Below are 14,656 nucleotides of genomic sequence, written 5' to 3'. Positions count from 1 at the left end.
CATATGAAAATCAATTTGTTTCTATAACCACCTAGAGATAGGCTAACTTAGCCCAATAGTGGGTTTTTGTTTTGTTTTGCTCACGGATACTTTCCAAGAAGGTTAGCCTAAAAGGCTGGGAGTGGGGGTGGGAGAGCATTATGCAGTCATAGCATTGGGATACCTATCATTTTCTTTTGACTTCTATTTCACAGAAATAAGGGCTGAGAAAGCCAGCACATGACGAAAGAGCACTTTCTAAGGCAAACATTTTAGTTCAGCATCATATGGCATCACTCAGATCCAATGCCATTTGCTGAAATGGTGTGTGTACTTACAGTTCTTCCTAAGTATGGTAATTAAAGAGGGAAGAGCCATTTACTTCTTTCCTTTGATTTTTAAAGTTGAATTTTTATTGTGTGAGTAGAAAAATGAGAAAATATATGAGCAAAAAAATTTTTTCCCCTTCTTTCCTTTTGTACTCTCTCCAGTATTTAGCCCAGCCATTTACTTCATTTCCAGATTATCAGCACATATAAACCCATTAAGGAAATATGCCTGAGGCAAACACATACCATACAGACTTAAACAAAGATGCAAATGTAGTTTAGAGACTTGGTTAGCTAATAAATTACAACCTGTTTTGACAAAGAAATTTATGGTTTTGTTAAAATACCCTTATATATATCCTTATATACACTCTGACTCTTGTTGATGGATATTTCTCCAGAATGTCATTTTCTGTCAAAGCTCTCTTTAGCCAGTAATTATTGCTGACAACAATCTAGGCCCTGGCACTGTTTGCGGTCACCTCTGGCTGCTAAGAGGAGCAATCTAGACCCCAGCGCACTACAGTTAAATTAAATTATCATAGAGATGCAATATATGCTGCCACACTACCCTAGCCATGCACCCCGAATTGAAAAAAGATTGATAGACTACAGGAATGAATCAACAAATAACTACGTGGGTGGTACCCTAAGATATTTACTTCTGCAAACATTGATATAGATAAATGGAATGTGGCTTAAAGATCGTGTTCTCCTGAAAAAGAAAGGGTAGTTTGTTTGTTTTCCACTATAACTATCAGCTATCAAGTGATAATGACAATGTGTTCGTGTTTCCCATATATGGGTCCATATATTTGGTGTAAGACTCCCCTCCATGTAACTAACATTAAGTCCTATGTAACGTTGTATGTCAACTATCCTTCAATAATAACTAAAAAATCATCATAGGATAAGGTCATTTAGGCTCTATGTGTTTGAGACTGACTGTCTCACTTTGGGAAAATGCTGCAGAAATGACCTATTGGGAAGGTGACCAAATAATACAAGCCTTTGCTTTACCCTGGAATATGGATCTGCATCTATGCAAAAGAAAGGACACAGTTGTAAAATACACTGGGATGTGTCTATAATTATAGCCACTATTTAATGTAATGAATTGTAAGAAGTAATTCCATGATGGCACTGATACTTTAGTGTCGGGTAGATAAAACATAAAAATAACTTTAGTTTGGGAGACCAAAAACCAAATTAAAGAAGCTGCTTAGTTATTTAACATTTAACTCTTCACAGGCATATATAGTTTTCATGCAAGACTCAAAAGCAAAGGGGTGTATAAGAAACAATCATTTCTTTTAAGAAGATCCAGAAGATGAGACTGGCAAATGAAGCAATCAGAAAAAAATATAAAACAGGAAACTTTAGCCATATAAATCTCTGAAATATATGGACAACTATTTTGTGTTTATATTTGAGATTATTTCTAAGTCCTCAGATGGTAAGGACATTTTAAGACACAGTAGAGTATGATATACATACTGTTTTCAAGAAATTCATCCAGATGGTAAAAGATGATAGGTAATGATAATCATAAAACTGGACAGCAAAAGTTCTTAAAAGCTTGGATAAATGAATTAAATCACACCATCCTGAAATAGGTGTGTATCTTGTAGAGGCAGTAAGAGAAGTATATATGTAAAGAGAATAAAGTGAGACATGAATAGATTTTCATTATGTGTTAGTCTTAACAGTGTGTTTCTCTATCTTTTCTGTTAAAAACTATAAGATCTGATATGATGATAAATTATAAAATGCTATGTATCACCTCATCTCTATTTACATCCCTATTAGCATATAAATTTTTTGCTGTGGACAAATAAATCAAACATTAACAGCAGATTTGTGTCAAAACAGCTTTATAAAAAGGGTGCTGGTACTTTTGGCTAATAAAAATAGCCACAGTTAACATTACCTCCAAAAGATATGACATCTTCATGCTCAACAATATCAGTTATTAATCGCTTTTATCATTGGGAAAGAAAATCTTTTCAAGTGGAAAAATATATTGGAATAGAGCAGATTCGATATGAATGCCTTAAATAACTGGTAACCAACTCGTATACTTAATACAATTGAACTAAAAAGGGCTTCACCATTATCCAATCTAATTCCTTCATCTTACAGTTAGGAAAAATGAAGCCCATTCATTCACTCAACAAATATTTATTGAGCGTCCACCAAGTGCTAGTCATGTTCTGGGTGTTGGGGGATGGAGCTACGAACAAGACGCATGAGGGCCTTTCTCCAAGGAGGATGCAGGGCTGATTGGAAAGTCTTCTTTGAGGATATGGTATTTAAGCTGATAGATGAATGATAAGAAGAAGCCAGTTGGCAAAGATGGAGAAGAGCATTCTAGGCAGAGGTACTAATTAATGAAAAGTTGTAGTGCATTAACAAGCCATGAATGAATGACAAACAGGGGAGGGGAAAAAGCTCATTGTGGCTTGTGCATAATGAAAAGAGGACCATAAAAGAAGAGAGAGAGATAGGCAGGGACAGGCATCATGCAAGCTTTGCAAGCCAGTGTAGAAAATTTGGATTTTTTTTTCTGATGCTAACTATTGGAAAGTTTTTAAATGGGAGGGTGATGTGGTATGATTATACAGTGAAAGGATAGGATGATTGTGGTGTGGAGAATGTATGAAGGAAGAAAAGAACAGAAAGAAAGAAAAACACCTAGAATTTTAGCCTGAGTTTCTGAGGAGATGGTGGTGTTACTTATTGAATTGGGAAAGACAGAGGGAAGAGAGTCTTGGGCTTACTTTTGGTTCGGGGGTCATGGGTTTGATATGGCTAATAGATACCCATGTGGAAATGTCAGATAGGCAGTACGATGTTAAAAGTCTAGCTTATGGGGGCGCCTGGGTGGCGCAGTCGGTTAAGCGTCCGACTTCAGCCAGGTCACCATCTCGCGGTCCGTGAGTTCGAGCCCCGTGTCAGGCTCTGGGCTGATGGCTCGGAGCCTGGAGCCTGTTTCCAATTCTGTGTCTCCCTCTCTGCCCCTCCCCCGTTCATGCTCTGTCTCTCTCTGTCCCAAAAATAAATAAACGTTGAAAAAAAAATTAAAAAAAAAAAAGTCTAGCTTATGGATGCTGTTTAAATTCATGTGACTGAGTGAATTCAACAAGCAGAAAGCATGTGTATACACAGAAGAAGTGAGGGCCTAAGGTATGGTAGAGGATGAATACATAGATAGTAAAGCGGTCTGAAAAGGAGAATTAGTGTCCCACTGGGAAAAGTAGGAGATCATGATATTATGGAAGCCAGAAAAAAATGTTTCAAGAAGATGGAAATTATTACTATGATAAATACTGCCGATAATCAAGTAACATATGACCAGAAAGGTAAGAATTGTCTTTGGCTACAAAGACAAATGTTGGTTTGTCCAAGACCACCCAGACAGAAAGTGCACCAAATTATTTGTGGTTTTCTGTTCCCCTCCACAAAAAGTAGAAGGCTGTGTCTTAACATTTGAGGACTTCTACATGTTAGCTATATATTACGACTGCCCCCATATCATTGGGATATTGAATGAATAAGGTTTTATATTAGCTTACCTTTGATACTTTTATCAATTGAAGTTTACATTGCACGCTCTCACAATTCAATATATGTTTCCTTCAAAGTATGAAGAGAACCCAAATGCCCACATCTGCTTTGAAGATGGGAATAATTGAAGCAAAGTAACAGTGGTAAGAATCTTCCATTGGTAGTTGTTACATACTAAGTAACTAATGAGATCTCAAAATATAAATTATGATTCAGGGATTCTATTACCTCCTCTGGATTCAGGCAGAACAATTCTCTCAAAAAACATGTACTTCTGGAGCTCTCAGAGATAAGTTGGGTATCTTTTGAAGGCAAAGAGGAGGCATACATGGGCTTGTTGTTTCCTGGAAGACTGCCAGAATCACTGAAGCCTAAAGAAGAGAGAATCTTACCTGCAATTTTCCTGTTCTATGCTAGTCAAAAATGATGAAAAACTGTCAGTGCTAAAAACATCAAAATGATTCAGAAAATCTCCATGTTAATTCTTATACTAAGGACAAGAGAAAAGTGAATATACTGTAGTTACTTTGTCAAAAATGCAGCTTCATCCGGAGATCTGAAAACACATCCGATTCTGGTGACACCTAGGAGAACCATCACATATGCTTTAGGCTCCAAAACCTTAATATCTGTAATCTGATTTATGATAAATTTAGTTTTCTTGCAAAGACTTTTAAATTACTTATTTATTTTTAAAATATTGTATTCACTGCAGGTGTACAACATTGTGATCCAACAATCATATGCATTAACAAGCACTCACCACGAGAAGTGTATTTAGTTTCAGATAGAACTAAGTAGCTCTCGGTCCCCATGGAAGTTTCTTCATTACTTTATCCTTAAAATGGTTTACGATCCTTCAAATGGATTTAGATGAGGGTACGTATGTAAAGGTCTTTCCCCAACATCTGGTATACAGTAAATGTGAAATAAATGGTAACTATTATTTTTAAACTTTTTATATTCTTATGGGAAGGCAGTCTCACTCAAGGTAAATTTCACATCACTAGAGAACAGGCGTAAACACAGATGGTCATTACCTCTGATGTTGTAGAGAGGAATTCATGCACTGGGTGGATGGTTTCTAAATCCCCTCCATTCAAATGTACAGTGATGTTATGACTTTGTCTTCTACTCAGTATCGTCACCACTGTCCTGTGAACTTGAGGAGAAGACAGAAAATTTGAAGGCATGATTTGAAAACAATTCCTGAATCTCCCTTATTTAATAAAGTGTGGGTTTGAAAACAGGAACAAAGTAACAGGTCCCATGTGCAGTGTCATTATCTACATACTCATAGAAGTCCCTCGCTAGTTATTTTCTTCTATGTGTTTTCAAACTTTTCTTCCTGGGCAACACTCTGTGATTATGATCCAGATACCAGATGTTTGAATCCGTGTTTCCTGTCTCCATTTTACATCTGGACAGACAGAGGGATGAGTCCATGGGCTGACACAGAGGGAGAAGGGCAGATGAGGGAAAAGGAGAGATGTAGTAAGTAAGAGCCGGAAGAGAAAAAATGGAAGTGAGGTCAAACTCGTGAAATAAGCTACTTCCAGAATTAGAATTAGCATGCATGGACCTCTAGTTCCATAGCTCCAAACTACCCTGGCTACTTTCTACATTTCAAAATACTAATTTACATTTCTCAAATTTAATTTACATTGGCATGACATTTAATGGGCGACTTGTACCAAATGACCATTTGACTGTGCAAGCACATAGGACTCATTCATACGTATATTGAGGTACAATTTCAAAGTTTTGAATAACACAAAGGATTTTCTGGAGGGTTGCCTACGGAGGTGAGAATAACAGACAGAGAACTAGCTTCGCCCTGGCAGGAAAGCAGCAATTCTAACCCAGTTGGTAAATGGCAAAATTGTAGCCTTCTGGGGGAGACCTGTTACAATATGCAGGTTCTCATCACCCTCATTTAGAAGCCTCTTGCTGCTGATGAATCAATAGGTACATGACAGAGAACGAGGCCCTGTGATGGGGAAAAGGGTGATAATTTTTTCATATTTGTTTTGCAAGAGATAAAATGAAAGCCCGGAAAATGAGGGATTTGTGATCACTGAAGGCTAAAGTTGTTTGTTATCCTGAGATTAGACAGACATTTAAATATTAGCTTTCATACTCAGTATACCCAGATCCTTGAACTGGAAACCCTGGTTATATTTAGAAAGGAAGGGATAATTTTCTCAGCATCTTTCACTGAATTGTTTGGAACAATAACAGAATGAGCCCCACTTTTGCCAGGTAGATGACTATTTATTTGGCTTTGTATGCTGGTAAAACAAACGTATGTGATTTAGAATACCAGGAGCCATCTGATCAGAACAATGTGGACCATGCACCAACCAGATTCTTTCCAGAAGGAATTTGGGGCAAATCTAATAAAATACCTATAATTCAGGGTCAACAGCCTTTTTTTGGGTTCTTCCTCCTCCCTTTCATCTTTGAGAAAAGAATGATGTACAGGCTGTATGATAGGTACAAAGAGATACAAAGCAGGATGTTGTGATTGAAATGGTAAACTATATTATAATAACTTGCAATAATGCATTATGCAGATTTGAAAAAATATATGTAATTTAAACCAAACATGTATGGTCAAAAATTGTATTGCTTGATAAAAACAGACTTTTCCCTTAAGTAATGAGTCTAGAGGATGTATTTACAGGGCTATCAAAACAATCAGCAACATCATAAGGCATAACATTTGTTTGCCTTCTCAGGAAAGTAACTGTGCAGGCTTATGGATCATCTAAATTAGACTTTACTATTTTGATGTCCTTGCCATTTGTTCTTTTAAATTTCCAGCCTAAGGGGTATACTCTCCTATCAATGTGCATGTGTAAGTCCCATTAAGGCTAATAGGAATTTGGTGCCTGAATCCAAAGAAAAATCTACCTCTAGGATGGCATTTTGCACATGTAACACACAAGAAAAATAACTTTAAAAAATCCATTTCTCTTTATCCAAAGTGCATAAAACAATTATATTAATTATAAGTACAACATAAAGTACTTGCTTGTGGAATTTTAGATCCATTTAATAAATTTGCAATTTTATGCAATTCTCTCACTCAAAATTGCTTTCCTCAGATAAGCTTTACGTTGTCTCAGGCTTTGAAGAACCTCGTGACGGATAGAAACCAAGAGATATAGGAGAGGTGGGAGTACATTTCTCAACACGGTCTTCATTTATTTATATTCTGCGGCACACGCACTCATGATGTTTCAAACTTATTTCCACCAGATTCAAAATAAAACCTGGAACACAAAACAGCTTGCCCATATTTTCTTGTTTAAGGCTCTATCTCCTGAGCTTTCCTTTGTATCTCAGTTTCTAACCACGTAAGAAATTTTCAGGCAAGAGTAGGTATTCAAATGAGATGCTAATTTAAAAAATGGTTACCTCCTTCTGTTTATTTTGGTAGAAAGGAAATATTGGTTCTTGGAGTTGCATTAAAACCCAGATAAAAACCAGGTTTTATCTTTATACATCTTTCGGGAAAGAAAATTCTACCTCAAGAAATTTCTTTAACAAAGAGAACATTATTTCAGACTCTAACATTTCTGTCTGCCGATTATCATTAGTCATAAGCTAAGCCCTGCACTAAATGTCTAGTGAGCACAGATAATGTTCATTTTGTCTGGAAGACAGGTTGCCGCCTGTCAAGGAGCGATGGAATAAATGACAGGTTTTGACTCTGTGCCTTGCAGGCATATTAGGCTAAGAAATCGCCAACATGATGAAAAATTATTTTGTCAAAAATTTGTAGGTCACCCATCATTGTCTAATGTATTCTGTGATTAATTGCTAGCATAGATCAGCATTATGTCTTTCCAGTGAATCGCTTAATTGTTGCCTGCTTCATGCTCTTAATGTAATGATGAGGCATCTGCTCCTTTCGCATGTGCTTTTAAATGCCAGCTTTTGCATCCAGGTTACGGGGTTGGTAATACTCAACTTAAAGAACTAGTTCAAATTAAAACTTCGGGTCCGCCATCTCTTCTTGCTTTTTATGGGAGCGTGCGCGAAAGGCTGAGTGTTAGTGTTAATGTATGTAGATTTTATTTCTGATGAGTGATTATTTGACTGCTCATTTTACGAAGATTTATGGTGTGCTTTCTATCTCCTGACTGCAGTGCTACTCTTATCTTTAATAAAGGAGATGAGGACATTAATCAGCCATTGTCAGGGCTCCTGACTAAGACATTAAATGTACTGTATGGGATAGGTAAACACGCTCCAGATCCTTCTCTACTCCACTAGATCAGGCAAAAAAACACTCATTATATTTATCATAATTTCACATCTGCTGTTTTTGAAGCAATGTACCATGAGGCCATAAACTGTATTACAACTGTGCATAAATTCAACTGATTTGTGGCTGGAGTAACTAATTCCTAAAGTACATTTTAGAAAAACAAGCAGTGAGCCCTGAAATTGCAATTCCATAAAGGCACTAAATTACTGACTGCAGAATCAAAAATTTGCTTGATGTGATTCTGCAGTGACCATTTTATAAAAAGTGACAGTACGCCTGTGATTGAGTCAATAAAATAAGGACGAGTGAGCTGTACACTCACACAAGATTAAAGAGAAAGGGAATGACAGAGGACAGACTCATGGTGTACAAATAGGGAAAGCAGAATGTCTCCCCCAAAATGGCTTGAGGATGCAACTATTAATAGCAGCAGTATTGATTTGTCAGTAATCTTTTCATTATTTTGGAAGCGAAAGAAAAAAATTTAACGTCTCTCTTTTATTCATTTCACAGCATAATTGGGAACATACACAATATTTAATGAAATGGATTTAGGAATAATTTTTAATTGTGGCATTAGTTATTGATTTAGGCACACCAAAATATTTTCCAAAATTACAATGGAAAATTATTTATGGGTTATTTGTCTTCTTGTTTTCTAGAGTGTGTATCCAAGCAATCTCTTTGTTAGGGCTTCCAGCCATGTTTGGATAGAAAATGTGTGTGTGTGTGTGTGTGTGTGTGTGTGTGTTTACGGAAGGAGGAATGGAGTGTATATTTCCATGTGTGTTTTTACCTTTATGGGTGTATTCAACTTCGTTTTTTTTTTTTTTTTTTTACAAACTTCCTCTGTACCTGAACTTGCTATAATGTCTTCTCCAAAAGAGAAAGGAGAATAGGGACTGATCTTTCATACAGGACAAGTAAAACCAGAAACACCATTGTTTTGGAAGGCAGAATACACTTGACATTTGTTAACATGCAAACCAAAGGCAGGCCTGACACTTGGAATCCTGAATAGAGGTGTGAGCCCACACATGAAACTTGCTAAGGGCGGCAACCATGTATATTCTACCGAATGTAGGATGTGATTATGTGATTATTTATTGACTGGAAAAAGCAATTTAAGAGAAAAATAAATGGAACTGGGCTTTCAATGCTTGGGTTTCTCAAGATATCCATCGCCTTCCACCAATTATTTCATGCATTTCTTCTGCTGCTGAGGCTAGAAGTGCCACAGAGGTGCTTTCCTTTCATTTGACTATGATACATACACATTCTTTGTTTAATATTATGTGTCTGAAAGCTCTCTCTGGTCAACTGTGGGCAATTACTTGCTACCTAGGGCAAATTGTGGAGGGCATTTATACAGGACATATTTTAGGGTAATATAATCCCAATTGATTTTATTTGCAGAAGAATATATATGCCATATTTTGTCCCTTTCCATGACCACTCTTCGGGTCAACTTTTATAACCACAAATCTGAAGCTGGCACATGGAATACTGCTCGATTCTTTACTCATAATATCAAGTCAAAAATGGTTGTGTTCATAAGGCATTGCATAGTTTCTATCTAATGGTATCAATCTGTGCATCACAGAGCGTTTCTTTTCCTGACATTATTACTTTACTGAAATTAAGCTTGAAACAATCTGATGTCAGATACTGTATATCTACTTTTATTGCCAGCCTTTCTGAGCCCACCATATTGCCAGGACTGCATCTCATTTTAGATGGGTTTAACCAGATATATATTCTCAAGTTTATTGAGAGTTGGATAGATTACATTTCCCATTCTCAAAGAGCAGGCTGGTCCTTTCAGTGCATTTTATAGAACAAATGTAAATTCCCATGCTGCAGTTGACAAAAATTCATGGTTCTTTTCTTAGTGTCAAAAATAAATCCAGCATAGCATTGGAGATGAGTAAGTGTGGTAGAGTGGGGCAGGCTTCAGTTCACCCTTTCTGATTTAGCAGCAGTTCCGATGTACTTGAGAAATCTGTAAAAGTTCAATTATTATGGTCTAGGCAAAGAGATTTGCTCGCACAACAGAGCTACTGTACTTGAGAATGAATTGTAAGGACTCAATGAAATGAAAAGCACTTTCTGAGCACAGCAAACCCCTTCACTTCCCGTCTCCTCTCCCTGCCTTCCTTTCCCCATCTACTTGTATCTTTTGCATGAAGCTTTTCTTAAGGCTTTCACTGTAATTAAAATAAAACACAAGCATAAAAGATGGCCGAATCGCTCCATTAAAATGCAATAAAAATTAGTCTTTTATTACTTTTGGGAATTTAGATATTTAGGAGGTTCGGGATAAGCAAAGAATAGCTATCAAATAAATTTATTAGCAGCTTGACTTGATCAGTTTGTCAAGATGGCTTACATATGTATGTCTTAGAAGGAAAGGCAGATTTGTATGAAAAGGTGTTTTATAGCTAAGGGTAAACCAAACATACTGAATCATGGAAAAAAATGCTCTCTCAAATTCCATGTACTTTATCAACACAACATACAGCTCAGATTGCAGACTGTCTGCTTAAATGCCAAGAGCATGTCCTTCTAAACAAACAGCATCTCTTTCTGTGTTTACATTCATTGATTTGATTCTTTTCTGGTCAAAGCAAGGAGTTGCCCCTAACTATCCATCAAAAATTGGTGTTGCTTTTAGGGGAAAAAAATGAAGAAAAAAAAATGAAGAGAATTCTGTGGAAAGAATGTAGCCTGACTACTACAAGAGTCAGTCCAGGTATGTCTGCTCTTAACATTCTTCTTTTGTCATGTCCTTTTGCTGTTCTAAGGCTTGAGCAATTAGGGGATTGGTGCAACCAGGAGGAGTTAAGACCTACATAATTCCCAGCAGGGGGTATGTGACCAGTGTTTCTTAAGGAGGAAGGTCTGGTTCCTTATAGTCCCATTTACTCTCATGTTTTTCCTAATTAGCAGATCATAAATAAGGTGGGATCTTGTGGAACCACCAGGTGTCAGTGAGGTAAGGACAGCCTTTGGCTACCAGGGGAAGACACATCTGGATACACACACACACACACACACACACGCGCGCGTGCAAAACACATAAAGCAATTATACAGATATGGTGTATTGTTATTACTTTATAATCATCCACCTACCATATTCACAGTGTGATTGTAAAATAAATTAAAAATATAAAAGGAAAAATTATCTCAAGTTCATAAATTTGAATGAGAGGTAACCTTCTCAGTAGTGCAAAATAAAATTACAGATCCTAGTCACAAGACACTGTTGTGTCTTGTGAAAATTAATCATCGATGAACATATATTTGCCCTAATTGAGGACCGTATCTTACATTCTCAAGGAAATTCAGATGATAAATATTTTTGGAGTATTCACTGTATACCAGGAACAATCCAAAGCACCATGAACTTGTCAAATCCCACCCGTGATCACACTACCCAAGGTGAAAATAATTAAAATCCAGGGTGAAATTGTTCTGTTTTAAAGCTATATATAAAAGAAGCTGTTACGACAGCACAATCAATGGAACTTTAAATTATACTAGTGTGGAAAGAAGCTATGAAATTAGTAGCAATACTTAAATATGCCATGGTTACATCCATTTGTTTATTCATTTACTCATTGAACAAATCTGTGTGAAACACTGATTATGTCCATCACTGGATTAGGCTCTGAAGCAGCAACAGTGACCCAGACTAAACCCATGCCCCTCCATTGCTCACAGGGAGGCTGGAATAAATATGCACCCAACCGATCATTTATGAGGGCAACTAAGCTGGGTCTGATGAGTCAGAGAAGGCCTCCTAGAGGAAATGACTCACGTCATGAACAAAGAACAGTTGGCCAAGTGAAGAATGGGTCCCAGAGACAGAGAGAGAGAGAGGTCCCTGAAAGAGGGTTTCCAGTTGAGGTAACAGGGTGTATGAAATCCAGGATGTGAGGGAGAGCATGGTCTACCCTAGGAAGTAGGAGTTCAGTCTCCCAGAAATGCAGGTTGAAGTTGGGAGGAGAGAGCAAACAGGTCATTCAGGGTCTCAAGAGCCAAGAATCTGGATATATCCCATAGGGCAATCAGAAACTTTCAAAGGACTTTATTTTATTTTTTATTTTATTTTAATGTTTATTTATTTTTGAGACAGAGACAGAGTGTGAGCAGGGGAGGGGAAGAGAGAGAGAGGGAGACACAGAATCTGAAACAGGCTCCAGGCTCTGAGCTGTCGGCACAGAGCCCGGTAGGGGGCTTGAACCCACGAACTGTGAGATCATGACCTGAGCTGAAGTCGGACGCTCAACTGACCGAGCCACCCAGGTGCCCCTCAAAGGACTTTAAATAAGCAAGGAGATATAGTAAGATATTTATTTTAGAAAAACTACTTTATGGGATGCCTGGGTGGCTCGGTCAGTTAAGCATTTGACTTCTGCTCAGGGCATGATCTCACGGTTGGTGAGTTAGAACCCCGCGTAGGTCTCTGCGCTGACAGCTCAGAGCCTGGAGCCTGCTTCAGATTCTGTGTCTCCCTCTCTCTCTGCCCCTCCCCTGCTCACACTCTGTGTCTCTCTCTTTCTCAACAATAAGTACACATTTAAAAAATGTAACAAAAAGAAAAATTATTTTGGTTGTAGTTGAGAGGAGGAGTCCCCAAATTCTTTTATCCTACACCCCATCAGTAAAGCTTTTTGGAGAACTTATTTCTAACATATGATACGAATATTTATTTCTTTATTTATAAATAATATACAGTTCCCACTGTGCTATTACATTTATTTTTAAAACATGCAAAATGAAAGATTTAATGGAATGAACTAATTTTGAAGTGCATTTTTAAAAGTTTTAAAACAATATTTCCTTTTTGAATCTCACCAGTGCCTCTGCTTTATTTTTTTTTTCAATTTTTTTTATTGTTTATTTATTTTTGACAGAGAGAGAGAGACCGAGCATGAGCAGGGGAGGGGCAGAGAGAGGGAGACACAGAATCCAAAGCAGACTCCAGGCTCCGAGCTGTCAGCACAGAGCCCGATGCAGGGCTCAAACTCACAGACTGAGAGATCATGACCTGAGCTGAAGTAGGACGCTCAATCGATTGAGCCACCCAGGCGCCCCAACCAGTGCCCCTGCTTTAAAACCGTAGACGTTTTGGGGCGCCTGGGTGGCGCAGTCGGTTGAGCGTCCGACTTCAGCCAGGTCACGATCTCACGGTCTGTGAGTTCGAGCCCCACGTCGGGCTCTGGGCTGATGGCTCAGAGCCTGGAGCCTCTTTCCGATTCTGTGTCTCCCTCTCTCTCTGCCCCTCCCCCGTTCATGCTCTGTCTCTCTCTGTCCCAAAAATAAATAAACGTTAAAAAAAAAAAAATTAAAAACCGTAGACGTTTGTTTTCATGCAGTGGGTGTTTAGTTTTGATATGTGTCACTGGTCATCACTGTAAGATTTTTATCATGTATCGTTATTGCAGTAAGACCCCTGATAATCTTATTTAAAATTATAAGCCCTTCCTTGGCATTCCCCGTCTCCTTTCCCTGCTTCTTTTGTCTCATGTTACCTTTGAATACTCTACATAATTTGTTTCTTTAGGTTATTATACACCTTCCCTTCTTCCCATGAGTGCAATAATTTGTCTTTTTGTTCACCACCTCCTGGACCTAGAATAGTGCTCGACCCACTGGAGGTGCTCAGGAAATATTTGTCATGTGAACAGGGTGAAGGTCATTATTAGTAATTGTGAATGTATATCTAAATCTCAAATAGTCTTCCTGATAATTTAAAAACTTTTTTGCCTGAATTTTTGTTAGACCAATTTAGGCCATCATTATTTTTGTAGCATGAACAGTGAAGCACTCAATCAGGAGTAAGTGAAGGAGTTGCATGAGCTTACATGACCAGCTCTTCTGCAGGAATCTTTCCAAATCATGCGGCCATCCTTTGAGGATCCGTTTAGTGAAAATGAGACAACGTGATCTGGAAGCCCATCTAACTGGGGAGATACAAAGGATATGTACTGGGATAGGCTGGACCAGGCGAATGCACAAGGGATTGTGCATTGTTACCTCGCTCAGTCTATTCTTGTGCTGCAACTCATGTCTGAACGAGGTTGTCAGGGTCAAATTCTATATTGTTTCAATGATGATGAATTTTCTCATTTTTAGATAAAAATAAATATAAGTAGACTTTCTCATGTGTTCTCTCAGCTCAGTGCCTCACCCTAAACACTTTGAAGACATCTAGGAAAGGGAATGAATTCCAGAGGGCCTGGCTGAGTGTAGCAGAGTGGTTAGGAAGTGATCCTGGCTTCCTTCCAGTCATCCAGCTTCACCTGAGGAAGTCCATGTGGACAGGCTCTGAGGTTTTCAGCTTGGAAAGATTCAACTGTTTTTGGGAAATATATTTTCTGCTATGCCTATTTTTTTTTTAATTTTTTTTGAATGTCAATTTATTTTTGAGAGAAAGAGAGACACAGCATGAGCAGGGGAGGGGCAGAGAGAGAAGAAGACACAGAATCTGAAGC

General features: G+C 38.0%; 1 long non-coding RNA gene across 1 annotated transcript in view; it reads right to left on the bottom strand.

Annotated features, from left to right (window-relative positions):
• The window catches only part of LOC125167496 (uncharacterized), a 421,392-nt gene that overhangs the window by 35,869 nt on the left and 370,867 nt on the right, over positions 1-14,656 (bottom strand). Inside the window, exons 7-9 of the long non-coding RNA XR_007152801.1 lie at positions 4,916-5,037; positions 4,639-4,783; positions 4,402-4,459 (exon numbers count right to left, since the gene is read on the bottom strand). This is a non-coding gene — a long non-coding RNA (uncharacterized LOC125167496). The remainder of the gene's footprint in view (positions 1-4,401; positions 4,460-4,638; positions 4,784-4,915; positions 5,038-14,656) is intronic.

This window comes from Prionailurus viverrinus, chromosome B3, assembly GCF_022837055.1.
Source record: "Prionailurus viverrinus isolate Anna chromosome B3, UM_Priviv_1.0, whole genome shotgun sequence".
Classification (NCBI taxonomy): Eukaryota; Metazoa; Chordata; class Mammalia; order Carnivora; family Felidae; genus Prionailurus; species Prionailurus viverrinus.
The sequence above is the reverse complement of the archived record's forward strand: the minus strand, read 5'-3'. Positions and strand labels throughout refer to the sequence as shown.